General features: G+C 44.2%; 1 long non-coding RNA gene across 1 annotated transcript in view; it reads left to right on the top strand.

The window, feature by feature from the left end:
* The window catches only part of LOC104874235, a 64,380-nt gene extending 37,860 nt beyond the window's left edge, over positions 1-26,520 (top strand). Inside the window, exon 3 of the long non-coding RNA XR_783697.1 lies at positions 26,361-26,520. This is a non-coding gene — a long non-coding RNA (uncharacterized LOC104874235). The remainder of the gene's footprint in view (positions 1-26,360) is intronic.
* The last annotated feature ends 791 nt before the right edge of the window (positions 26,521-27,311 follow it).

Raw genomic sequence — 27,311 nt, 5'->3', positions numbered from 1 at the left:
TTTTGTTACCAGGGATCAAACTCAGGACCTTGCCCTTGCAAGGCAGGTGGCGGCACCCCTGAGCTACATCCCCAGCCGAAATAAGTATAAATTTTAAAAACGAATTCTTGTTTGCTAGGCTGCCTCCTTTCTGGCTCTTTGGCAAGAAGTAGTAGTCTTTTGGGGGATTTTTTTGACTGTACCCCTTAACATTTCCAGTTTGCTAGCTTCATTAGCTCCAGGTCTGTGTTATATAATGAAAAAGGGAACCCCAGGGATCTCACCACCATGATTTCCCTCAGCTCTTGAGGTCTGTGGCCAGCCTACTGCCTTCTCTCCACCTTTTAAATATTTTTGTCTTTGTTTTGTATACAACTCCTAAGGTTTGTAATTGTATTCATGGGGGGAGTAGGGAGAAGTAGGTCTACTCCATTTTCTTAGGACAGACACTTCCAGTTTAATGTGTAACCCAGGCACTGTTAGCAGTCTGACCAGAACACGATCTGCCTTCATCTGAATGCTGAGACAGAACTTTTAAGGCTTTGGTCTTATTTAAAAAATATTTTTTCTTTATCTGTTTTATAAACTATACCATACAATTCTACTTTGATTTTGTTTCAATTATTTGCTTATTCATCTTTTTTCAGGACACTGGGGGTTGAACCCAGGGCCTCCAGCCTTTTTTATTTTTCATTTTGACACAGAGTCTCCCTAAGTCGCTAAGTTGTCCAAGCTGGGCTTGAACTTGCCATCCTCCTGCCCAAAGTGCTGGGATGACAGGTGTGTACCACCATGCCCAGCTATCTGATTCTACTTTGACAAAGCTAAGTGGGCAGAAAAATGCTGGGGCGCAAGATACTTATTAGGTGTGCTTGCTTAGTTTTAATGATTTCTGAAGTATGGATGATATGAACGGGGAAGTCTTGACCTCCTCGTTTTACAATATGAGTTATGGGGTGGGACAAGACCGATGGGAGAAGAAACGTGGTAGGGCAGGAAAGTGTATTGTGAAAGCAGGGCGTCCACTCAACACTATGATCGTTAATATTTAAACATTACTTCTTCCATTCCATTGGTTTATTTTCATGGCTTATTTTGTGCAACCAAAATTTTGTCTTGCTGTTCTACTCAATATTATAAAACAAACATTTGCATATGCAATTAAGCATTTACGAGCTGTGTAAATTGCTGCATAATATTCCATTATATAGATATATCCTAATCAATTTAACCATCCCTGTAATGCTTACAGCTGATCTCGTTCTTAGTCAATATAGATAACGTACAAGCAGACATCTTTTTTCTAAAATCTTGGCCACACCAAGTATCCTTCTTAAGCTGTGTTCTTAAAGGGGCAGTGTTGCATTATAGGGACACAAGTTTCATGTCCTGTAAGATGTGTGTAGCGCTGCCCTGTCGTCCTCACCTTTCACCCCCGAAGAGCATACAGGAGAGGCACGACCATGAGAACAACTGGTGTTCCTTCCTTAAGACTCGACCTGTTGTGCAACCCCCGTGGTGTGGCAGTCACTTCCGGGAGGGGAAGGACCATTTCTTTTTGCTTAGTATTATATTCCTAGTGTCCAGCAATGGGACATATTTACTGCATGGATGAATCAATTACCGCAGACATCAAACGGATTCGGGCAGCCTGTGTTGGGCGTGGTGGGGACTGAAGAGAATTACAGAGGGAGGACAAAAGCTGCCACCCTGCAAGGCTTACAGTGCTCGACTCGGGCACAGCCTCGCTACTCTGATTTCCTGTTTGGCCCTTGCTCTTGGTGCTCCCTGATCCTGTGGCTGTCACCCCCAACTTACAGCCCCAGCCAAGGTGTAGGCATCCTCCTGCTCATCCCCACCCAGCCCCACACAATTTCCAAAGCAAACCCACCTCTGTCGTTTGTCAGAGCGGGACCAGAAGTGTCAAAGTTCAAAACCAACGTTAGTCACAGCTCATTTGTCCTGCATTGCTATAAAAATATCATTACTTTTTTCATCAAAATTGAAAATAACAAGAAAAAAAAACCCACTGAGAATGAGGTGAGGTTGGGCAGGAGTCAACAATGTCCTAGAGCTGGGAGCTATAAACTTTCCACTGGCCAGAACTACTCCAGCACTGAGGACAGCAGTATACGTGAGCGCCCTCTCCCACTTCCTGCCTCCCCACCCCTTTTTGTCCCCCTTTGTCCCCTCTGCCACAGAGCTGCGTTGGGCCATCCCCATGACTGCTGTGTGCTCGTTTGTCCAGTGAGCCCAGATGGCTGCCATTGGGAGGGCCCCGTGCGGGATGCCTCATTACCCATGTTATGCACGGCCATGTTGGTCACGTGTTGAACAGGTCACTCGGCTGGGGAGATGGGTTGGCTGGTTACCCTGTTTCTGAGCAGTCACTCAGCCTTGCCATCTGGTGAATCTCATAACCAGGTGGTGAACCTAAATAACCTCATTTTGACACAACAGAAGAGACCCCCACTTGGCTCTGTTCTGGCCATCTGCAGCCTTCTCTCAGAGGGAGACATCCTGAGACTCAGTCAGGCTTTTTCTTGATCAAGGAGCTCTTTGCTTCCAGAAACACCACCACTTCACTAATGCAGGACTCTGTTTCCTGCAGCTTCACCAATGTAGAATACACTCAGGAACTAGCAAAGAAAGAAGGTCAGGCTGCATGGAACCAAGAAGGCAAGAGAACCCGTGTATGAAAGCTCAAGTGCCTCCTTGACTCTCGACTCAGAAAATATTTAATCTTTACCCTCAGTGACAACGCAGAGTCCATCTGATTTCCAAGGGTTTGGAAGCCACAGAGTAGGGAAGAGTAGAGAACATTGCAACAGCGGAGACGCTGACAAATAATGAGGAGAATCTGATGTTGAAACTATTAAAAATAGGGACAGGATCTGAGCTAAAAGCACTGCGAACTGGAGTTATTTGGTGAGGGACAAAGTGTCCTATTGTCCTTCAGTCCCATTTGAGGACAAACTTACCGCATTGCAACGATGGAGTCATCAGCATTGTTGATCAGTAGAGACCATCTCAGGGTGGGCACCATGTAATACATCATATAAATGCCCTCTCCACAAGGGTAGAATGCAAAGGTTAAACACACAGGGAATCAAATATTCAGTTCTTTAAGAAAAACCTGTGTTTCCAGTAGTAATATTAACATATTACATATGATTTTTAAAGAGACTTTATTCATTATGATAAAATAAGATAGATTCATTGAAGAAAAACTAAAAAGTAAAAATTTAAAAAGTAAGACATAACTATAACCCCTACATCAAATATATGTTCAATGTTAGTATTTGGTTGGCTCTGTTGTTCGCTCTTTAGATATAGGGGTATATTTATAACCATTTATGTATCTACAATTGGCTCGCCTACCTGTCTATAACTACTGGAGCTGTACTTAAGGTCTTGGACCACACTGTACTTACCTCTCTTGTTTGTTTGCTTGTTTTTTGGTATAGGGATTGAACTCAGGTCCTTGCGCTTGTGAGGCAGGTAGTAACACCACTGAGCTAAATGCCCGGTCCTGTACTCACCTCTCTTTTTTTTTTAAATTGAATTTATTGGTACATTCTAGGTAGACAGTACAGTTACATTCATTACTGGGATCTTGTACCTTTACATGCCAGGTCTTGATTCTCATTTTCCCCCCTTGTCCCCACCTTCCCTTCACCCTCCCTTTCCCCCCCTTCAAACACTTTAATTCCATTTTTACATTTTCTCATATTTTTTCCTTTCCCCTTAACTTGTCCCCACCTTCCCTTCACCCTCCCCTTCCCCCCCTTCAAACACTTTAATTCCATTTTTACATTTTCTCATATTTTTTCCTTTCCCCTTATTCCCCCTTCCCTATCCTTCTCACTGTCCCTACACCTTTGGTCCTTTTCTTCCTATTTGCTAATTGTCCCATTAGGATCTTGAGTACTATTTTAGTTTTTCACACCAGAGAAACTATTCAGTATTTGCATATGTGTGCCTTATTTATTTCACTTAGAAGTATATCCTCAAAATGTACCCATTTACCTATGAATGAATCTACTTTCCCATTCTTTATGGCTGAGTAGTATTCCATTTTATAGAAAAACCACATCTTCTTTATCCAGTTTCCAATTGATGGGCAGATGGGCTGTTTCCAAGTTTTAGCTATTACAAACTGTGCCGCTATAAAGATGGGTGTGCATATATCACTGTGGTATGATTCTTTCACTTCTTTTGGAAAGATACCCAAAAGAGGGATGGCTGGGTCAAATGGAACCTCTAATCCTAGTTCTTTGAGGTATCTCCATTTTGACTTCCATAGTGGTTGCACCAGTCTGCACTCCCACCAACAATGGAGAAGGGTTCCTTTCTCCCCACAACCCCGCCAACATTTGTTATTGTGTGATTTCTTGATAGCAGCCATTCTTTGTGGGTGAGGTGAAATCTCAGTGTTGTTTTCATCTGCATCTCTCAAATGACCAGTGGTGTGGAGCATTTTTTCATATATTTACTTGCTGCTTTTATTTCTTTGTCTGAGAAATGTCTGTTCATTTCAGATGCCCACTTTAGAATTGGGTCTTTATATTTGGGGGGTCTGGTTGTTTTGAGTTCTTTATATATTTTAGATAATAGTCCTTTGTCTGAGGAGCAGCTGGTAAAAAGTTTTTCCCACATTGTAGGTTCTCTCTTAGTTCTGTTGATGGTTTCTTTTGCAGTGCAGAAGCCTTTTAATAAGACGAAATCCCAGTTGTTGATGCTTTCTGCTAGTTCCCGTGCTACTGAGGATTTATTCATAAAGTCTTTTCCTATGCCAGTGTCTTCCAGAGTTCTGCCTAACTTATCTTCCAGCAAGTTTAGTGTTTTTGTTTTTATGTTTAGATCTTTAATCCACTTGGATTTTAATTTAGTGCCTGGTGACAGATAAGGGTCTAGTTTTAATCTTTTGCAGGTTGAGATCCAGTTTTTCCAACACCATTTATTAAAGAAGCTGTCTTTCCTCCAGTGGGGATGGTCAGCTCCTTTGTCAAAGATGAGGTGTACTCACCTCTCTTAATGCACAGCTAAGAAGCTTTTCATAAGTAATCTCCTTCTGCATCATTTTAGTGGTTATGATATGGAAGAAATATAACTCCCAACCTGTCAGATGATAAATGTGCTGAATTTGTGGTCCCCTAACATTAAGGAATGAAGTCTTGAACCAAAAAAAGAAGTTAGGAGAGTTTTATTGGAAATAAGAGAGAAGAACAGCTCCTGGATTTCCAAGAGGGGCCCTTTGTCAGGAGTAATTCATGCCATGTAGGTATAATGTGAGTCAAACTATAACCAACCTATAGGGTTATAAGTATAGCTGTTTAGCTAGTATTGATCCAATAGGGAAGTGGTTCATGTTGCAAGGGTACTGGAAAGAACAAGGATATTTTTGGGAAAGCGTGGGACTGGATGCTCTGGTCACCCACCTGTGCCACTGATGCCTGTCTGGACTTTCTGGACCAAGTGGTGCTAATTACAGTGTAATCACAAGCTACTGCATATCTGTTAGGGAAGTGTGGAGGCCTGGCCACTGCATCTTTATCTCCAGCCACAATTCTGACATCTTTATCTTTGCGCTGACTTCCTTGACAGCCCGCTCCCTCTCCTACTGCATATTAATTTATCTCTAACTTAGTTGCCTATAATATTTGTGTTGTAATCTAAGATATGCATAGTTATTCAAATGCTTATGGTAATTTGATGATTATCTGCAAAAGCATATATTGCACAGCAGCATTTAGAAAATAAACAAGGGACCATTATAAACCAGCAAGGTGAGGTGATTTCCACTTTAACCACCGCCAGACAATGTCACTGTTATTGTAGTGGCATTGGCAGCTGAAGGATGGGCCCTTTTGTCTCTATGAGGCTTACAGTTGCTTGCTTCTTGTTGGTGAGGGCATGCAGAGTAATATTGCTCTAAAATATTCGACTTTAGCATAACGACTGTTTTGAGCTGAAGGCAAGTGATAGTCAACAGGAAAAGCTCTTAGCCCCTTCTCTTATCTGCCTAAAAATAACACATAATCCCTTTCCCTTGCACCAGGATAAGGAGACAGCTCTTATCATTGGAAATTGGTTGCAGGCACCTCACTAAGGTTTGCATACACAGACCTTACTAAAACAGCATTTATCTTCCATTAGTTTCTCATATATATCTCCTAGTCACATTTTTGCAATTTATCCCCCCTAAACACTCAACCTCCCACTTTCTTTGTTTAGTCACTTCTCTACAATTTATCATCTTTTGTTAAAATGGTATATAAGTCCCTAAGCCTAAGCATTTCTTTGGGTTATTTTTTTTTTCTTTGAGCCCCTAGGCAAGTAGAATTAAAAAAAAATTAGTGAAATTTGTACATCTTTTCTCCTACTGTATTGCCATAGTTCACCCCTCTTTTTATCCTTCTCTCCTTTTCTGGACTTCAACCAGCATTAAAATGATCCTAGGTTAAATGACAACTGTTTACTTTTGACAGTGAAGTACGGTATTTTTAAAAAATGAGTGAACAAAAGCCGGTCATGGAGGTGAATGCCTGTAATCCCAACCTTCTGGGAAGCTGAGGCAAGAGGACTACAAATTTGAGTCCAGCTTGGGTAACTTAGTGTACAAATCACCTGGGAATGTTAAAGTGCAGATCCTCATGCACTGAGTCTGGGAGGGCCTGGGATCCTACCTTTCTAGTCAGCCCCGCAGGACTGTGACCCACTTTAATAATAAGGATCTCTAGCATACATCGGAACCACTTGAAGGCTTTGCTTAGATCCAGACTGCTAGGCTCTGAAACCAGTGGCTGATCAAGCAGGTCTGGGTAGGGGCCCAAGATCTTGCATTTAGCAAGTCCCTACCAAGTGATGCTGGAGCCACTGGTCCAGAGCACTCTGAGTACCAGTCCCACTTTGTCGTGCTGTAACTCAGCCAGCTGCTTAATCTCTGTATCTTAGTTGGCCCCTCTGTATCTCAGGGACGATAATGCCGCCAATGTGAGGGAACTTCCCTGAAGCCTCATGTATGCACGACATAGTGTCGCAATCATTTCTTGCCATTTCTTTCACCCAGGTTGAGCCCTGAAATGAGCCCAGGTGCATCGTAGGACCTCACTTTTTTCCCATGTGCCCTTTAAGGCAGAAGTCCCCAGTTCTACTTTTTCACTGTATAGTTGATTCCTCATTAAGCACAGGGATGCTGGGCGCTGCCTGCCCTTAACCTGGTTGCACAGGAAATCCTTATAAATAAAGAATGCAGCAGACCCTAATGAGGACAACATCATCTCAGGCTGCAGCAATGAGACCGTCCCTCCAGCTTCCTCTGGGCCGGCTTGCTCTCTGAAAGCTCAAAGCCTTCTCAGCTAGCATCCCAGGAAGCACTGTGTCTGAGTGCTTTAATCATATGCCAGCCTGAAGGTAAAGGGAGGAAGTGAGCAGGCCCCTGCAGCCAAGCTTTTTACCTGCTGGGAAGGCTGGGGAAGGAGCTTAGGGGCCAGCAAGCACTTCAGGCACAGCATCTAGCAAAGCCTGGAGACCAAAGATGATAGCTAGTGTGGGCACTGCAAGGTGAGCTGAAATAAAGCAGGGCTCTAGGCAGACCTGATACATAGGACCTCCTGTGGCCTGCTGGGAGGGAGAGTCCCCTAGTTAACTGAGGTGGGGGACTGTCAGGATATTTTTTGATTGCAAATAACTGAAATCAGTTTGCCTTGGATTGACTGAAAGGGAAATTCTGTATTATAAGGACTCCAGCTGTTTAACAGAATCCAGGGATAGGAGGCAGCAGTTCTGAAGGAGGGGAGAAGCAGGGAGTAAAATGCATCCAGACTCACCCTCTCCTCACTGCCTTCCCCCCATGAAGTTTCTCTGCTTTTATAGTCCACACAGGCAATAAAATAATGCCTACCCCATCGCACCCATGATGACCTGCTTCAGATTTACTGTCTAGAGATTGACTTTTTCTTGGTCTCAATTTCAAATCTCTGGGAAAGAGGCGCTGATTGGCCATTTTGGGTCAGGTGTCCAGCTCTGTCCAATCAAATATTACCAGTGTAGGAAGTGGAAACATTGTCCAACATGGCTGCTGAGGATCTTTGGCTGTGGTTCCAAGTGGGCTGTGAAGAGTCAATGCTCCAAATAGATTATCTTGGAAGAGGATAGAGCAAATGCCCAGGTCTCTTCTTACTGTTTGACCCTGTTTTTGCCTTTGTGCTCAATACTTATTCTTTCCCTAGTCCACAGTGGAGGAAAAAGCAAGGATGAGGACAGTAGTGATAGTTATAGGTTTGGGTGTAGAGCGTGGGGTGTGTCTGGCTCCTGGGACACAGGCCTGTGACCACTTTGGAAATAACACTTAGTTCTGGAAGGAGAAACAGTCCATAGTTAGCATTGAGATCACCCTACCTTATGCCACTTTGGAGACCGAGGAAAAAAATAGCAGCAACTCAGCAGGCAGATCTTCCATGTAACATGAAGAAACACTTCCTTAAAAACATGATATTTAAACAGCAGGCAAACAGAAAGTTAACGGAAATCAAAATAAATGGAGACCAAACCCACCCACGATCTTACTATATTTTCTTTGTTCTCTCTTTTCTTCCAGCTTTTCCCAAATGCACAAGTTCTTAGAGTTTTAGAGTGCAGAAGGCATTTTGTATTCTGTATTATGTAATGAGTAATTTCCATGCTGCCTTCTCATCTTCCTAACTATATCAGTATGCCATCCTTCAAATTAAATATGCTGCACTGTACTTAGCACATAATTAAGATCTGATTTTAAACATGAGACTACGACGAGAGAAGAAACCTTCAGAAATCATTGAGTCTAAGGAAAATGAAGTTAGAGAGGAGAGTGCGTTGTTTTGCCCAAGGTCAAAGAGCTGGTTCATTCCAGACCTGGGACTGGATGTCATTTAGTTTTCTCAAACATACATTTACAATTATCTACTTGGTGTCAAATAGCGGTGCCTGTGTCACTTGTCCCTTCAGATCTCTTGGCCATCTTGTGTGACCTAATTAACATTGGTTAGCTAGGAGCCACTTCTTATCTTTCTTAACAGAGGGAGGAGGGCTTTTTCAACTCTGTCATGAAAATAGAGGTTAGAGGGCTGAAATGAGTAATAGCAATTTTAAATCCGACTGGTTTCATGACTCGTAGATAAGTCAGCATGTGAAGATATTTATGTTTCTCAGGTTTGGCTGGCTTTCTCAATGCCCTTTGCAAACTCCACGGGGATTTTAAGCTTTAAGTCTGGTTATAAGCTTATGCAAGCTGTTAGTCACCTTTTTAGATGAAAAGCACCACAGGCTTATGCTTGAAAATGTTCCGTGCTTCACCACAAATCTCTTTTGAGTAATTCAGCTATAGTATGATTTTGAGGGAGAAATGATTGAGCAGATACATTTCAAAAGCACATTTGCATTTGAAAATGGGGGTTTTATCAACTAAAAGAGCTATTCTTGAAAGGTACACATGCAGGGCAAATTTAGAACAAGCAGAACAATTTAGACATGATAGCTATGAATTGCTCAAAACCTTAAAATACCGGGTGCATTTGATCATGCAGAATCCTGGACATGGATTGAATCTTGGCTCTCCGGTGTTTTACTTGGGAAAACATATTGGAAAAGGAAATCTTGTCACTTCTGTACCTCCACAGATCATTCTGAAACATTCTAGGCCTGCATTAGTACAACTGTGAACACGCATTTGACCAGAAACAAACCAGCGAAGTGGCCTATGTCTTTGGTGTAGGGAAGAGGGTGGACTGAGGTGTCAGATTGTTTGGGTTGATTTCTTGGTTCTTCCACTTACCAGGTATGTGGTACTTGGTTGAGGTCTCAGCTTCCTTATCTACAAAATGGGAACCTTCTTAAACTCTTAGTGTCATTGTGTTAAACTGCGTTAAGTCATGCAATGTAACATCTTTCCAACTTGAATCTGCATGTAAATCACCTGGGACCCCGTGAAAATGCAGTGGGTGCTGCAGTAGGTCTAGAGCGCGGCCCTACATTCTGGATTTTTGACTGCTGAACCCCAGGCCACACTTGGAGAAGTGGGTATGCAAAGTGCCTGCATCCTGACATGCATCCAGTCAACAGTGTGGTCTCCTTTCTTTCCTCCCACGGTACCGTCATTTTCTTTCCTTCTGTTCTTGAGAGATCACCTGGATGACCCTTCTGCATTAGCCACATTGTACCAGGTTATGTCTATTGGCCACACCTGTCCTCTGGGTGTGGCGTGTGAGGGGAATGGTGGAGATGCTGGCGTGACTCAGATATGGAGAAGACATCTCTACCACGCCACATGCCATTGATTACATTGCTAATTAAACTCAGTCTTTTATGGGTTAAAATGGCCTTTGGGGCAATTAGTGGTTTTCAAGTTCAAGCTCTCTAAGGGAGTACTCAGGGCCTTTCACACCCCCCCCTCTGTTTTGCAGCCTCCAAGCAAAAGGAGCTATGCATCTTCACAGGCGCAGGGAGACACTCCTGGTGGTCATCTTCCTCTGACCTCCAGCTGGACTTTTTGGGCCTTCGCCTTGTCCGTGAGCATCTACTACAGTCACATCCACAGTGCTATAACTTGGCACTTGGGGATGTGGTGGTCAGTTGAATGCCATCTGAGACCTCTCTGGCATCATGGAACTGTTCTTTAACAGTCAACCATGGCCTTCTTCTAGTCACTTGGCCTCTCCTAGGGTCCCCTTACAGGAGTGTCTTGCTCTCACCTCTGGATGCCTGTGTGTCCCTCTCAAGGAATGTGGCCTTCTCAAGGAACTTTCCAACTCTTCACACCACATGTGGATTGGGACACACAGGGTACCTCTGGCTTCCTGAGCACGCCTCAGTGGCAGTCCCGCCTGTGGTGGCCATCTTGGATAGACAGAGGGGTGTGGTGAGGGGGTCTGCCTTTGGGATCCCAAATATGAAGAAGGTGAGAGACCTCCTTTGAAATCAGTTTCCCTGTCATCCTGTACAGGGTTCTGTCTGCCCCACTCTGCACCCAGGGCTGAGGCTCAGAAGCAGAGACGGGCCCCAGGAAACTACTTCTTCCTGGCTTCAACCTTTAGGATCCCTGTGTTTCTTCAAGAAAGAGCTTCTTCTTTCCCTCTGTCCACTGGAAATTGCTCTACATTGTATCTTTCTTCTTTACTTCTTGTTCTCCTTGTTCTGGAGCAATTCAACTACTCCAAGTCCCTGAGGCAATAAATCCCATGTCCTAACCGTAGCAATAGACAGAAAATGTGGGAATGGAAAACCTTCACTTATTGAGAAGGGAAATTAAATTTAAAATATTAAAAAATAAATTTATTGTTTATAGCAGCTGATACAAAACAGGAAGGAAAAGTGGGCCTTCTTGCTCCTTTCCTCTGTCCTTGGTAGGCATTACTAATCTATCACGTTACACAGCTTTGGAAATCTTCTGAGTACAGTGTTCCATTCTGCCAGAAACAACCAATAAGAGCTGGCTTTGGGGATGGAATCAAACCTGGGGACCATAAAGGAGCACGATCTATATACTTCATCTCCAAACAGGCAATGCAAGTTTAAAACCTGGCGACTATGTAACTGGAAATCATTTTAAAATTTGAAATCATCACCATATCCCCACACAATGGCCATTCCGCTCCTGCTTACATCACTCTAATGATAGGGAGCTTACTGTTCCCTGATTGTGAATTACATTTTTAAACTGAGCAGCTACACTAAAACCTGCTCCTCGGATTTTGCTCGTATTCGAACATATTCAGTTCCCACCCACTGTCAATCCTTCAGATGTTTGACAGCTGCCACCAAAACTTCCCCCTCCCCCACCCCTCATGTTAATTTCCCTTTGCTGGGTTCGATCTCCCTAGTCCGTTTCAACAGCAGAGTTCCAGTCCCACTCATCAGCATGCTGATTCTTCTTGGGATCTTTTCCTGTTTAATGAATCCTTAAAAGTCACAGAAGTAACTTTGATGGGTGGGATAACTGTCTCCCAAAGGCTGATGTTTCAAAGCGTTGTCCCAAGTTCCTGGTGATGTCAGGAGGTTATAGAACCTTTAAGACGTGGGGCCTAGCAAGAGGCCTTATGGTCACTAGGAGCGTGTCCTTGAGGAGATCGAGAACCTTGGTCCCTTGCTCTTCCCCTCTTTCTTGTCCAGGCCATGAGGTGAATGGTTTACCCCAAGCTGCTGCTGCTATTGTTGTCAGATGGGGTTGTCTAGGTTCTGCTTTTCCCAATCAATGAACTGGTCAGGAAAATTGGTGGATGTGAAAGATTACTATTTACTTTCGGGCAGAAATAAGCAAAAGAAAAGAAAAAGGAGAAATGCAAAAAAGTGCTCAGGGAGCAAAAGGCACTTGGAAGGGAAAAGAGAAGCTATGTCCTGAACGAAGAATGGACCACTTCAATAGCAAGAGGGCAGTGGCCTGAAGTCCATGCTGTGGTTCTTTTGTCTTCTGTGGTAGCTGATCCAGGTGGTCCCACTTATCTTGTGCTAGAAGGTTTCTGTCAGGGGCCGGCTTCAGTGGGTTCTCGTTTCTGGGAATCAGTACCGCGTGCAGGGCTCGGCTTGGCCCTGTGCCAGGCTTGGGTGCTGCTGCTCTGTGCCTGTGGCTAGTAAGTCTGCTCAACTGGTTGGTTGTGCCCAACTGTGCCAGCTCCAGTGCCACACCCTGGCCTCCCAGCCTCCCACTACACTGTGAGGGGCAGACTCACAGGAAAGTAGCGAGGCCAACCAGCCAGGGACTGGAACCTCCAAAACTGTGAGCCAGAACAAACCTTTTGCCTTTATCAGCAGGTGATCTCAGGTATGTGTGACTGTAGCAGAAAGCTGACTAACACACTGGAGGAGTCCTTTGCCCATTGCTTTTTGAAAATTGGAAGCAAAATTGCATACATTGATTACTGGTATGCTTGCCCTATACTGGCCTGCAGCCTGATGCTGTGTTCTCAGAGACTCCAGGCTGTCCTGATGTCCATCTCATTTTACAAACTCTCCACACTCGTACACACACACACACACACACACACGCACGCACGCACATGTGCTCTCTGGTGGGAATCATCTCTCAGCTGTCAAAGTAGCAGTCTGCACATGCTCATTTACTGAGAGATCCACCAAAGCATCCTATGGAAGTGAGGAGTCCTGAGGGGGTCTTGCCAACTCCCCTTCTATTTTGCCACCACCAGATGTGCCAATGCTACTTATTTGGGTGGCAAACTGATCAAGGATTTGTAGGTGAGGGTTAAGGAGACATCATTAGAAAGAATGGTGACAAAAAAGCCCACCTGACAGCATGCTCTGTGTACTTATCCTTGTTTTGTGTGCTTTAACATCCAGAAGTCCAGCTTCTTGCCAAGGTCATGAGCTCCTAAGTAGTGGAACCAGTCCTCCCACATACTCTGCTCTAGCACTCATGCCACAGACACACATGACATGAATTAATGTTACTGTCTGTAATAACACCCAACTCATGTCAGAGGTCAGGAGTAAGCAAATTGAACGATAAAGTACAAAATCCCAAATTTTATGGCTAATGTTTCCATGTCTCAGTTTCTTCGTTTGTAGAGTGGTACTAAGATATCAGTGGCGCTGTTTATATAAATATAAGTGGTGCTAAAGATAATTCGTTTATATAAATATAAGTGGTGCTAAAGATAATTCTTTTTCCTACTCCATTTCCCCAAAATCACACAATGCTAGTTGTTTTAAAGCCAGGACCACGTCAATCATTCAGATTTGTTATTGGGTTCTGTTCTCCTAAGGAGTGTTTCTTTAGGGTTTCAGCTAATGGTGCTAGTCCTCTCTGACTTCTTACCTGTGCTGTGCTCCTGAGAATTCCTATTCCCATCTCACTTCAGAATATCACTGGATTTCCTTCTGCTCCATTCAATATCTATACATAATTTCAAGTCCACTTCCTTCACAAATCCCCTGACTGCCCCACCCACTTTGAGCTCTCCTTTGTCTTCATGTGAACACAATCCAGTTGTATTCCATCAAGCAAAACTTTTGAGCAATTATTATGAGCCCAGAGTGATCCTAGATCCAGATTTCTCAGCCTCAGTACTACGGGCAATTTGGGTAGGATTACCCTACTCCATGGGCCTGTCCTGTGCATTGTAGGATATTTATCAGCACCCTGGCCTCTATTCCCTTGATGCTGCTAGCACCTACCACATCCCATTCTTTGCTGTCTGGATGTGTCCAGGCATTGCCAAATGCTGCCCATGGCATTGGATCTGTAGAAGAACCCTGGCAAAGCTACTGAGGGGGCTTCTGCTGAGGATCTCATAGGTTACTTAGGAGTTATGAGTCAGGATATGGACAATTAATTGCTATGTTGGGAAATGAATTGCAACCTAATTTTTAGCTGAATCTGTGTGGGGGAGTGGCAGAGAAGAGTAGACACAATTATCATTCAAAAAGGTAGAAGAGTTCTTTCACTGGAGGAGAACTGAATACTGAAGTAAGAAAAATCATAGTTGCTCTACCCTGTGTGTCCCAGATAAATACAATTCTTAAGAAGTTACTACTTTTCAAGTACAGAAAGATTTGTTAATGGGAAAAGAAGCAGCCATATGTCTCAGCATGAATGACTAACTCAGTGACAAATCTTCTGTCCAGTTCCACTTATAAATTCCACTTGAATCTTGATAGTTTTGAGGAATTAAATGGTTCCTCAAATGAATCCATAATCCATTGTTACCCTGGACACATATAATAGCAGATTCTGGGAGTGTAAGATTAAGAGACACAATATTTCAGTCTTTTCCCAAACAGTTTTATTACTGAAATGATTCATGCATTGGGAGTCATTGAAATTGATCATAGGTGATTTATGTTTCTTGTGGACTGTGTTTTTGAGATTCTTTTCCTTAGATGTTCAATGTCAGTTGTCCAATGAAAGTTGCCATTTGTTCAATGAAGAATTCATTCAATTGTCTAAGAAATTTACAGTCCTGAAAACATCCTAGAGTCTTCAGGGAGTTGAGAGGTGACTGTTTGTTGGTTTCAGCAGGCTATATGTGGTTGAATATATGATGCAATAAAGCTAATCAGAGGCACCATGTGGCAGTCAACAGCAATCCATTATGTGGTGAATGTAAGATTCTTTACTAGATCAGTGTTGCAACAAGAAGCAAGACCCAAGTCAGCTTGGGAAAAGCAGAACCAGGGGTGGAAGCCTTTCTTCTGGGTTTACCAGCAACAGGATCTAGACCGAACTGGACATCAGAGCTGGCCTTAATACTTGAGGTAGGATCCAGCCGAGCTCTATCACCTTCTTTCTTCTAGTGTTCTTTGTCTTTTGTGAAGTGGAGATGACCAAAGTAAGAGTTGACTTCTACCTTATTGAGTCATAGCACTACTGAACTGGAAGAGGGTAGAGGGTCATGTGGTTTAACTCCTTATTTTATAGGTGTGAAATTGCAGGTTGAGTGATGATATAATAAATGTAATAATAAAATTAGCATATATAGAGTGTTGTTTGCCAGACTCTGTGCTCTACAGACATTGCCTGGTTTCTCCTTCTGAGGTAGCTACTACTACTGCCCCATGGCTACGGATAAGGAAGCTGCACATCATAAAAGCTAAGCCACTTGCCCAAAGTCATTCTCACAGTTAAGGCTGACAGTCTTCAAATTGAGGTCTCCACAGGAAGCCTGTCTGAGTGGGATGCAAGGTCAGACTGACCATGGGTATTACTTCTAGGAGGTTAAATCATTTAGAGTCCACATGGGTGAGATCATGGGGTATTTATCTTTCTGTACCTGGTTTATTTCATTTAACACCATGTCCTCCAATTCTGTCCATTTTCCCAGGTGATAGGATTTTATCCTTTTATACGGCTGAGTAGTATTCCACTGTGCACAATGCCACATTTCCTTTATCCACTTATCTGTTGGATAACCTAGGTTATGTGATGGACACTTAATTTCTAAAATTAAAAAAAATTTTTTTTTTGGGACAGGAATCAAACTCAGGTCCTGTGCTTGTGAGGCAGGCGGTAGAACTGAGCTAAATCCCAGCCTCCTGTGGGCACATAAGGTATTTCTGTTTCTTGACCTTTGTGAACAGTGCTGCCATGAACATGAGAGTGCAGCTGTCTCTGCTACATTCCGATGCCATATCCTTTAGATATACTCAGGAGTGGGATTGATGGATCATACTTTTGCTTTTTTGAGGAGCCTCTATACTGGTTTCCATACTGGCTGTACTAATTTAGATTCCCATTAACAGCTTTCAAGGGCTCCTTTTTTTTGTATATCTTTAAAAGCACTTGTCTTTTGTCTTACCAGTGGCCATTCTTGCTGGAGTGAGGTGCTGTGTGGTTTTGATTTGGATTTCCTTGTTGTTGACCATTTTTTTTTTGTATACATGTTGGTCATCTGTGTATCTTCTTTTGAGAAATATTTATTGAGTTCTGTGTCCCATTTTATTTTGTTTTTTTTTTTGCCCATTTTAATTAGATGATGCTAATCACTTTTTGCCATTGACTTGTTGAGTTCCTTTGTATTCTGGTCATTAACCTGTCAGATATATGATTTGTGAATATGTTCTTCCATTTTGTAGGTTGTCTCTTCACTCTGTTGATTGTTTCTTTGCTGTGCAGAAGTTTATCTGGTCAGGATAAGTGACTGGGGGAAGCAAACCCACATGATATATAAACAGCTATTGTATGGCCCAGATGTTTTGAAACAGACTGACTTCAAGTACAATGTTCTCTTTGCTCTTTCCCATAAGTACACTCACATCTGTCAGATTATGTGTGCTGATATTTTGGCTTAGAAAATTGGACAGCACAAGAAAGATGCCAATTTGTTATCTCACAATGGCTGGACTAGCAATGTGTGTTTCCTCCCAGGTACCAAGAGATTCGAGACCTGAATAAAGTGTGGTGAACAAGGATATAGCAGAGCAATAGCTTTATTTAATTGGTATCTTTTTCTGACCTGCTTCTTATATTTGGGCAGATCTGGCAGAGTCCTCTAGAGAAACAGAAAGTAAGAGATATTTCAAGGGATTTGCTCCTGCAGCTGTGGGGGTGGCAGGTCTGAAGCTTGAAGGGCAGCCAGGTAGGAATGGATGTCACAGTCTTGAGGGGCACTTTCTTTTCCCCAGAAGAACCTCAGTTTAGGTCGCAAGGTCTTTCTACAGGTTGAATGAGGCCCACTGACATTGATGAAGGATGATCTCCTTTACTTACAAGTCAGCTGATTGCAAAGCCTAGCTGTATCTACAAAATACCTTCATGGCAACACCTCTGTGTTTGATCAATAACTGTAGCCTAGCCAAGTGGGCCTATGAGGCAAACCATCGTGGCGGGCAAAGCTGGCTCTGTTTAAATGTGTTCCAAGAGGACAACAGTAGATTTTGACATATCCCATTAGACATGGGAGCAGGATTGTCTTACTGCTGTTACTGTACCTAAAGAGGGGTGGCCATCACCCTGTTAACCTGTCAAGTCCAGTGGGTTAAGTGGGCAAAATGCTGGATATGACCCCGGAAGGGAACTGCTGCTCTTGTCCCCAGGAGACAGGTGCTGGGCTGACCTTTTCTCCTTCTCTTCACCCTTCTTTTGTCCGTCTGTGAAAAACTGGGTTCTGATCTGATTGGTGTTGGGAGAGGTGATCAGGTAAGAGCCTGCGCATCCCCATATGCTCTCCCTGTGTAAGCTGTGAATACAAGACTCTGAGTGTGCCTTACCAGGCCACTCCCCAGGGTGACCTTTGCAGCAGCAGCCTTGAGGGAGGTGATACCAGCTCTCCCTGCTCGAAGAGCAGGCTCAGGGCCATGCACCACAGAAGGAGTGAGCTGCCCACGCACAGACTCCTCTCATAAGAACAACTCTGCTTATTCAGCTCCACCTTGGCCACCCGTGCTGTCCCCATGGAACCTGGGGGGAGGTGGTACTGGTGTGAGCATTGTGCAGGCACCTTGGCTGTTGCAGCTGCGGTGAGTAATAAAGCCATTTGTCTCTGACCCAAGAATCTCATGTCTTCTGCCAACACTCATGAACAGTAGGATAAAATCTCAGACTCTTCACAATTTCTTAACAGCAAGTCTCTTGATTTCCTGAAGGCGACAGCATTCCACACTCACAGCCTTGCTGCCCGTTTTGCAGCCAAGCCAGCTGTGTGAGGCTCTGACTGAACTTACCGTAGTGCAGGAGCTCACTGAGGGTGGAAACAGCAGGACTTGTTTTTGGTGTCCTGCTCTATTATTAAGAAAGTGGATACACGGATTCCCAAGCGGGCTGTTCCCACATGGCTTAGAATCTGGAGGGGTTAAGAAGAGAACATCTAGCGCAAGCTCCTGACTTTGATTCCCCGGTACCACAAAAAAAAAAAAAAAAAAAAAAAAAAAAAAAAAAAAAAAAAGAAGAAGAAGAAGAAGAGAACATCTAGGCTTTTCTAGAAACCCCCAAGTCACTGTGTGACCAGATCCGTGCTGGGACCTGGGGACGCCATTGTGGAGGAAGAAAGCTTTGCTCTCGTGGTGGGGCGTGCACAGATGTTCCCGTGGGGAGAGCGGTTTGCTGACCACCACACTTCTTCCAACATTTTTTCTTTTTAATTAACTCTCTGAAGTCACATTTTAATTGCATTCATTGGATTTTCCTGAAGCTGTAACAGCAGCACATTTACAAGCTTTTCATTACATGTTGATTTGTGTCAAATTCATTCAGAGAGTGACTTATCTCCGTGGTTTTGGAGTAACTTATGTTCTGATGGTTCTTTATATGATAACCCCACAAATCAGGCAGAATAGAGTATTAAATTTTAAATTAGAACATGAATTTTAATTAAAGTAAATAATACATACACTAGATCTTTAAATTCAATCCTAAATTCTACTTTTATTACATTTTCTAGCAAATATATTCAACATAACTCTGAGTCTATAGACCCACCAGTCTACACCCAGTCACGGAACCGAGGACTATGAATAAAAGAGTGATCAAAAATAAATTTTTCAGGTCCTCCAGGCTTGTAAAGGAAGAAATATAGTTCTGAGGCAGGAAAGGTCAAATAAGATAGGTAAAAAGGAGACAAGGACGCTTGTAATCTTAAAATTGTTCTTTTAATAAAAACTTCAGGCACAGGACACAAGGTTCTCAAAGATACAATAAGCCTGAGCCATCCCCTTTTACCTGTAAGCAGGCCTTTGTCACTTGTGAGTAGACCATTATTTCTCACCTGTAGAATGGGCCTTTTCCTATGGATGGGCTACAGCTCTGTCACCAGTGATGGTTATCACCTAGGAATGGGCCTTCACCCTTCTCCTGCAGAAAGAGATGTCACCTTTCATCTGTAAATTGAATCCCCCTTACTATAGATTCATAGGTTCTACTGATTTGTACCCCTGAGACCCCCATAAATATACCAATCCCCAGATTCTATTCCCTCTCTCTCTCTCTCCTTTCTCCTTTCTCTCTTTCTAACACTCTATTTTTTTGAGTGTGCATTTTAAAAATTCTGCCCAATAAGTCCCTTTATGCCTCTTACTGATGTATCCTGAAAATTTCTTCTTTGTGATGGAAGTCAGCAAACATACAGCTGCTTTGGAGATTGTCTTGAACCCTGCCCAGTGACAATTCCATTGTGCATATAGAGAAAAAACTAAATTTTACAAAAGTTTGATTAATACCTATTGTCTAGTTAGGGTTATGGTAGGTTTTAGAGAATATAAACTTTCTTTTTTAAGTGCAAAAACAAGCCTCTACATTCCTGTGTGGGAGCTAGAAATCCAAAGTAACAGACATCCAAATAGTATTTATATTTTTGCCATTATCCATATACATTTCTGAAATTAAGTAACAGAAAATATAATTCAATTTAGAAAGAGCTATTGAGTTCCTACTACACACAAAGACCCACAGTTGATTCTATGGGGCATGGAGGAACAGACCCATGCCCTTGAAGGAGTCACAACCCAGAGAGGACATTAACTGTCACAATGGATTTATGCATCTATTTGTCAGGCAGGGGACTCCCTTTCAGCATAATGACTCTTTTATGGGGTTTTTTTTGGTGATGTTTCCATCAATAGTATATTGGGTACAGTATTTCAGTATTCATGCAGACCATCATCCAAGCTGTCCACACTGCAGACGAATGAAAGGCTGAGGGGATGGGAGAGGAGAGAGGAGAGGGGAACCAACAAGATCCGAGAGCTGTTCTGAGTGGTGGGTGTCTCATTTGATAACTTCATAAAACCCCCAGGGAGTGGGTATTGTTATCCCTCCACTCTTCTTAGCAGATGACAACATTAGAGTTAAAAATGTCAAAAAATTTTCCTAAATCCGGACAAAAAGTGGCAGGGATGGGATTTTAAAATTCAGTTGACACCAAAGCTCGGGTCTTTTCTCCAACACTCTACTTAGCACTTCGCAAAAATGCTTGTGCGCGTGAGTTCAAAATCAAGCAAGCACATTAGCAAATGAGAAAGTAGGACACAGTATTCTGGTGTCGAAACTGGAAAATAAGCTGAATAACTATTGGTAGAAATAAAGAAGGGATTGAAGCGTCGAGGGTGGGGGCGAATAGAGTGATATTAAAAGCCATTTCGATACTGAGATTCAACTCCTAGGAAACACGAGTAGCAGAATGTATTCCTATCTCCAAGGGGTCCCACAGCATACACTGCGATGTGATGGTCGAGCCATCTGCATAGACGGTGGGAAAACCAAGACCCAGGCACACTGCTACTCTACAGCAGTGGTGGCGAACCTTCGGCCTATGCTGTGGTGGGCTGTTTGTAGCACTGAAAGCATTTAAAAGCCCATCGAGAGAGACAGCAATTCATCCCGCAGAAAACTTGACTTGATGTGTATGTGTTTCCCACCTATTTCCTCTACAGAGGAGAGAATCCCTACAGATCGATCATGTCAGCTTTATAGTAAAAACAAACAAAAAACAAAAAAACCAAATCAACCCTCTTAGCTTTGAAGAAGTTTCTATCTCTCAGGCAAAAGAGATAGCCAGATCTTTTTGGTGTCTGACTCTGTTATGGACTGAATGTATCTCCTCCCAAATTTATATAAGTCCTAACCCCCAGGGTGATAGCATTAAGAGGTAGGATCTTTGGGGAGTGGATAGATTTAGATGAGATCAGGAGGATGGAGCCCCTATAATAAGATTGGTACCCTTAAAAGAAGAAGAAGGAAGAGGAGGAGGAGGATGAAGAGGAAAAAGAGAGGAGCAAAAAGAAGAGGAGGAGGAAAACAGTTTTTTTCCTTTGCCACATGCATATACAGTGAGAAGGAAGCCATCTACCTGTCAGGAAGAGATTCCCTCATCAATATTTGAATCTGCTGGAACCTTATCTCAGAATCTCAGACTTCCCAATCTCCAAGAACCTTGAGAAATACTTAAGACACTCAGTATAGGATATTTAGCTATGGTAGCCCAAGCTGACTACATAGATCACTAGAGGCTATTATTGCAACCCATTCTGAAGAATTTGGGCCAGTAGTTGGTTCTATTGTTGAGTGAAAGACACCCTTTATGATGAGTGTCCTTGAGTTTCAGGGATTGGAAAGAAGATTGATTCCTTGAAGACAGAAAGGCAGAGAGTGAAGGTGGAAGATATTGTAATTTGGGTCTTGGGTATCCTCCATGTGCTAAAAAGTGTTGGCACCCAGGCTGGTGACAGTGGGAGATGGGGAAGCTTTAGGATGTGGACCTACTGGAAGGCCTTAGGTCAGTGCCCTTGAAGGGGACTGTGGGACTCTGGCCCTTTTCATGCTTTCTTCTGCTCCCTGGCTCATGATGTAAGAAGTTCTTCTCAGCCGTGGGCTCCCATCCTGATGTACGGTCTTGTCACCAGCCTGAGTAATCGGAGCCGTAAATCATGGAACAGAACACCCAAAACCGTGAGCCAGAATAAACTTTTTCTCTTCATAAGTGAATTATCTCGGATATTTTGTTATGGTGATGAAAAGCTAGCACAAGAGAGCAGTGAGGACCTCTAACATGGTGGGATGGGGAAGCTGGGGCCCTGGAACATGGGTGTGCGTGGGGCAGGCACTACTGAGCACTTGGGGTTGTAGCCTGTGAGCCTGAGCCTGCAGCCTCAGGGGCTGATCTGAGCTCTGAGGGAGTACAGGTCCATCCTCCAGTTCTGGGGACCACAGCCAAGAGTATTACCAAATAGTGTGTCGAGTGGACTGGTTGGACCCTGGCTCTCAGCGAGGAACCGGGAAATTGGACGGCATTGGGAGGTGGAACCTTGGGAAGGGATTAACTTTAGGTGAAAGCATTACTATGGAGCCTGTGCTCTCTTTGAACTTGTGAAATAAATCTCTAGAGTCATTTTGTTTGGTCGATTCTTAAACTATTCTCAGTAAGGAGGCTCAGAAGCTAACCCAGATGGGAGGGCCTGCACAGAGTAGTGTGAGTAAAATGTGTTGCTGAGGTTTGCACCTGGAAAAAGAGGAGCCCTCCAACCCCCGGCAGCCATGGCTTCTCTCTCCTTGCTGGGAGAAACTGGCTGAGGCTGAGAGGAGCGGCCACTCTGGCAGCACCTGAGTCTTTACCGTGGCTTTGCAGAAATTTGCAGTCTTTGTAGAAAACTTGATACCATTGTTTCAGTTAGTCTTAGGGCTCTTACATGTGGCATCTCCAGAACAAAAGGGAATTCTCAATGGAAGCCTCATTGCAATTCTGAAGGGCTGTTATTCTTGGAGAACAGTGTTCGGATATGTGCAGATTTTTGCATTTGGCACTTAGAAACAGCAGCAGCCGAAACAACAACAGTAACAGGAGCAGCAGCAGCAACAAAAGGGAAATAGAGACCCGTTTAATATTTTGGGTTTTATTGTTACATAGATTTATAAATCAAAACCCAAATCCCGAAGCCCACTGTTCCCACTGTGGTGGAGTGAGGAGTCTTTGTAAACATCCAGGAAAACTTCTCCCGGAGTTTTGGAGGGAGGGGAAGGAGAGGTGGTAGACAGAGAGCCCTGGTGCCACATCCTGATCATCTGGATATCTGCCGTGTTGAGGACTGATGGCAAGTAGCAAGGGACAGGGATGAGGGTGTCTGGACTGCTTCCTTACAGAGCATCAGGCACCCAGCAGTGTCCTCCTGGGCCAGACTGACTTTCACGTCTGACCAACACCAGCCATGAGCAAGAGTCTTGAGAAGAAAGACTTCAAGGCTGCGTGTCTTGACACCCAGAGGTGCTCTTTCTCTCCCCACATCTGTCTTCGGCTTCCCCTTGAGTTTAATAAAGGCTGGCTTTGCTCTTTCTCTGGCTCCAGAACTCAGTTTCAGTGACCCCATGAATCTGATCATCAGCTCAGGAAGTGATCTTGCATCGTTACCAGTGAAGGGGCTGGTGGCGCTCAGTAGGCCTTGGGAAGGGGACCCCGAACTCCTACAGACCAGCGCTTCCTCTCTGTCCTGGTCTTCCCTCACCTTGGCTGAGTGTGAGGCCATTTCCACTCGTTCTGCCTCCAAGGCCCTTGATCTCTGTCCACCCATGGCTTTCATTGAGGGCACAGCCCTTGTTCCCCCGCAGGACACAGGCAGCACTGTAACTCAGCTCCCTGCCCGACCGCTGCCTCCATGGCTGCAGACCCTTCTAAGGCCCTCACCCACCAAGCTTTCACCCTCAGATGCCTGGGTGCTCCTTCTACCTGGAAAGCCCACCCCCTGCCTGCCTTCTTGGGAAAAGATTCATCCTTTGAAGCCATCCGTGACCCCTGAATGAATTACTGTTTTACTCCTTCCTTCTTCATGCTGCCATAACCTAATGGCCAAGGCCAAGAATACGAGCGGAGCCCTCTCTGTGAGCCACCTCCAAAACCTTCCTGCATTGTCTCATAGTATCCTCACATAAGCCTTACAAAGCCTGCACCTCTTTATGGCTTGTAGTTAAGGAAAAGAGACGGTTATATAAATACATGGGAGGCTGTGGGGGTAGATAGTAGTAGAGGCAAGATTTGAATCTGTTTTCCAGCAACCCAGCTGCTGTCCTTAGTCAGCTGGCTGTTCTGTACCTTGGGCAGCTCCATGACGATAGTCACTACACTTCATAATTATATACTTACACCTCTCCCTGCCATTAGACTAAGTGAGCAGAGGGCAGGAATACTGTTTTATTCATCCCTGACCTAACACATTATACATGCTCAATAAATGCTTGAGGAAGGGAAGAAAGAAAGGAGGACGTGTTGCCATGGCTATGTGAATGAAGACCCAGAAATACTTCGGTAAAATGTTCGAATTCCCCAGGGACAGGACCAGGCCCATGCAACTACAGCTTTAAGGAGAGCCCTTATTTTATGAAAACGTTTGAATGTTTTGCTCTAAATGAAAAGCTGATGTTCCAAGAAAGTTTATCTCAAGGTTAGATCAGTGCACACACAAATATAATTTCAAAAATAAAATAACTGGGGCTGAGGATTTAGCTCAGTGGCACTGCAACTGCCTCGCAAGTGCAAGGTCCTGAGTTTGAGCCCTGGTATCAAAAAAACAAAAAAAAAAAGGAAAGAACTGAGAACAAATCAGTAAAGAATTGCAGTCATTTTGAAAAATTTATTAAATTCATGCAACAAGGTCCATGTGGGTGTAACTGGAGTCAGGGTAAGAGCTAGCAGAGTATTTTGAGACAAATGATGATTCTAGCACAAAGATCCCTAAATGTCCACTGATTCCTTGGAGGAGCTGGAGAAACTGATGAGTTTGAGCTGGTATCAAAAAAACAAAAAAAAAAAGGAAAGAACTGATCACAAATCAGTAAAGAATTGCAGTCATTTTGAAAAATTTATTAAATTCATGCAACAAGGTCCATGTGGGTGTAACTGGAGTCAGGGTAAGAGCTAGCAGAGTATTTTGAGACAAATGATGATTCTAGCACAAAGATCCCTAAATGTCCACTGATTCCTTGGAGGAGCTGGAGAAACTGTTGGATTCTCTCCCTAGGGAGATACACATCCCTGTGCTAGGGAACTGACTAATATTTCCAAATATTTTTATTCTCCAAGCACAGGAAACAGCTCAGATGGGGCCACGGCTCAGTCAGGCTTGCTGGAGACAGAGTCCCCCAAACATCTCAAGAGACCATTTCTCTGCACATCCCAGAGGGAGCCAGGCTGACCGCAAGGGAAGAGTCTGCCAGGCATAGGAGAGTGAGGATGAAGGCGAGGTCCAGGCGTGTCCACGTGAGGGGCACCAGGAGGCAGAGGGGGCTGCAGTGAGCCTGAGGCCAGCAGAGCTACCCAGGAAGGGAGGAGGGCAGGAGTCGGCGCTGGAGCTGCAGGTCTGTGTGCCCGCCGGTGGGCGCTGTGAGGTGTCCCTCTGAGGGTCTCCGGTGGGCAAGCCACGTGACCTGACTCTGTCACCAGGCTGCCCCGATGCTGAGCTGGCACTAGTTTAGAGGGTGCAAGGTTGGCGGGGTTGGGGGTGGGAGTCAGGAGGCGTCTACAATAATCCTGACCGTGTCCAGGGAGCCTGCTGGGGAGGCTGCAAGATGCGGCTGAACTTTGAACACCCTTCGACAGTTTTCTCTCAGGGTGTGGAAGGAGGAGTAGATCAGGACTGAGCAGGGAGCCTGGGGCAAAGGCCTGCTCTGCCCGAACCCCTGTGAGATGCCCGCAAAACACCAAGGCCAAACGCGAAGGGCTGGCGCTCTTCTGCGACTTCAAGGCTGCCATCGAATCTTTGCTATTTCCACGCGTCGCGGTGATTATAAACAGAAACAGCAAATACTTTCACGTGTTCATTGATTTTCAATTAACTCATGGGTATAGACTTAAATGAGTTCCATTTACAAACTTAGTTAATGAGAGTCCCTTAAACATCTCCAACCACATTTATACAATGAATATGTTTACTTTTTAATACTTCACATGCCCAGCAGGATAAACCTACAATATTAATAAACATTTAAATCATTCTTGTACCCAACAGAGGAATGATTATAGTAAGTCAAGGTCCCTTAAACATGCCACAACTCTTTAGAAAACTAAAATTCTCTTGTGCTTTTCAGCTAAAATAAAAAATTAAAACATGTCGGATTCTCATAAACACTGTATTTATTTATTTTCTTAGACTGTTGAATGGGGGAATAGTATTTGCTTTCAATGTTTAACTTTCAAGGATGTTGTGAAGACCGCACAAGTCAGTGCTTTGACAATAAAAACCAACGATGAAAATCCAAGGTGCTGTTTTCATTCCAGGAGAAAACTAACCTCTGCGAAGGACACATTTATTTGCACAGCTTCTTGGAAGGTTGGTTTTCTTTTCCTTCCACAAAGAAGAGCTTGCTCTGCAAAAGAGCAGATGATTTTACCGACGAATAAGCGACTCATACAAATCCGCGCCTTCTCCTCTGTAGGTAGAGCTTTAACATGCATAACACATTGTTCTTTTAATGGCAGAGTTCAGGAATCCACTGGACAGGTTAGGAGTCTGCCGACTTTCTAGGCACCGCACTGGCACAGCCTATGAATGACACTCAGTGTTTTCTGGAAGATTGAATGAAGTCACAGCAGTTGGGCAGCCACCTTCCAGCCGTCCCTGGTACCCACGTCTCTCCCAAGGCCCACATGGAGGAGGTTAGTACAGAATAAGGTGGAAAGTTAATGACAGCAGCGGTAGCACAGTGCAGGTGTGTAGAGTGCTTGTTATGAACAGGTGCTTTGCAGAGTCCCCACTCTGCTCGCTCGCTCTATCCTGGGGAGGAGGAACAGGGTGGACCCATTCACTGGCTTCCTTCAGCCATTCTTGCCCCCGAGAGAGGAACATCATCCTTGCCCCCGCCAGTTTGGGCAGGGCTGGCTCATATGCCAGTGTCTCTCAGCCGGTGGTTTCCAGAGGGCCAGTTCAGCCCGCAGCTCCTTCCCAGAAGCAGAGAATGCCCTCCTGCTCCTCGTGATGAACGCCCTCAAGGCTCACTGAATGGGGCTGCAACCTTTTCCAAGTCTGCTGGCTCCAGCAGAGGGGCAGTGGATTCAGATCTGCCCTGGTCAACATTCTCTGGGCGAAGGACCTGCAGACCATGGGCATGGTGAGGACATTATCTTGGTGTGACCAATACTCCCTGCCTGGAGGTGAGGAGGTTTTGGGGCCAGGTGTTGGCCTAGTAATAAGTTCAGCCTGTTCTCCTCCCCGCTTTGCTTCTGCTTTCCCCTGGAGTCTCAGGGCTTTCATATTGTTCCAGGGATGCTGTCACTGGGTCCAGGATGCATGTGACCTACAGATTTAGGGAACCACAGCTCAAGAGAGCTTTAAGCCTGTTTCCTCCCCATCTAATTCACCTGCATCTACGAAGAGCAGTAGCCCCTGCTGCAAAGATTAGAAGCAAATTCCCTGTGTGAGTGTGAAGCTGG

Source organism: Fukomys damarensis, unplaced genomic scaffold (genome assembly GCF_012274545.1).
Source record: "Fukomys damarensis isolate Sample0158 unplaced genomic scaffold, DMR_v1.0_HiC HiC_scaffold_25, whole genome shotgun sequence".
NCBI classification, from domain to species: Eukaryota; Metazoa; Chordata; class Mammalia; order Rodentia; family Bathyergidae; genus Fukomys; species Fukomys damarensis.
Note: the sequence above shows the minus strand (reverse complement) of the source record. Positions and strands in the feature narration are given on the sequence as shown.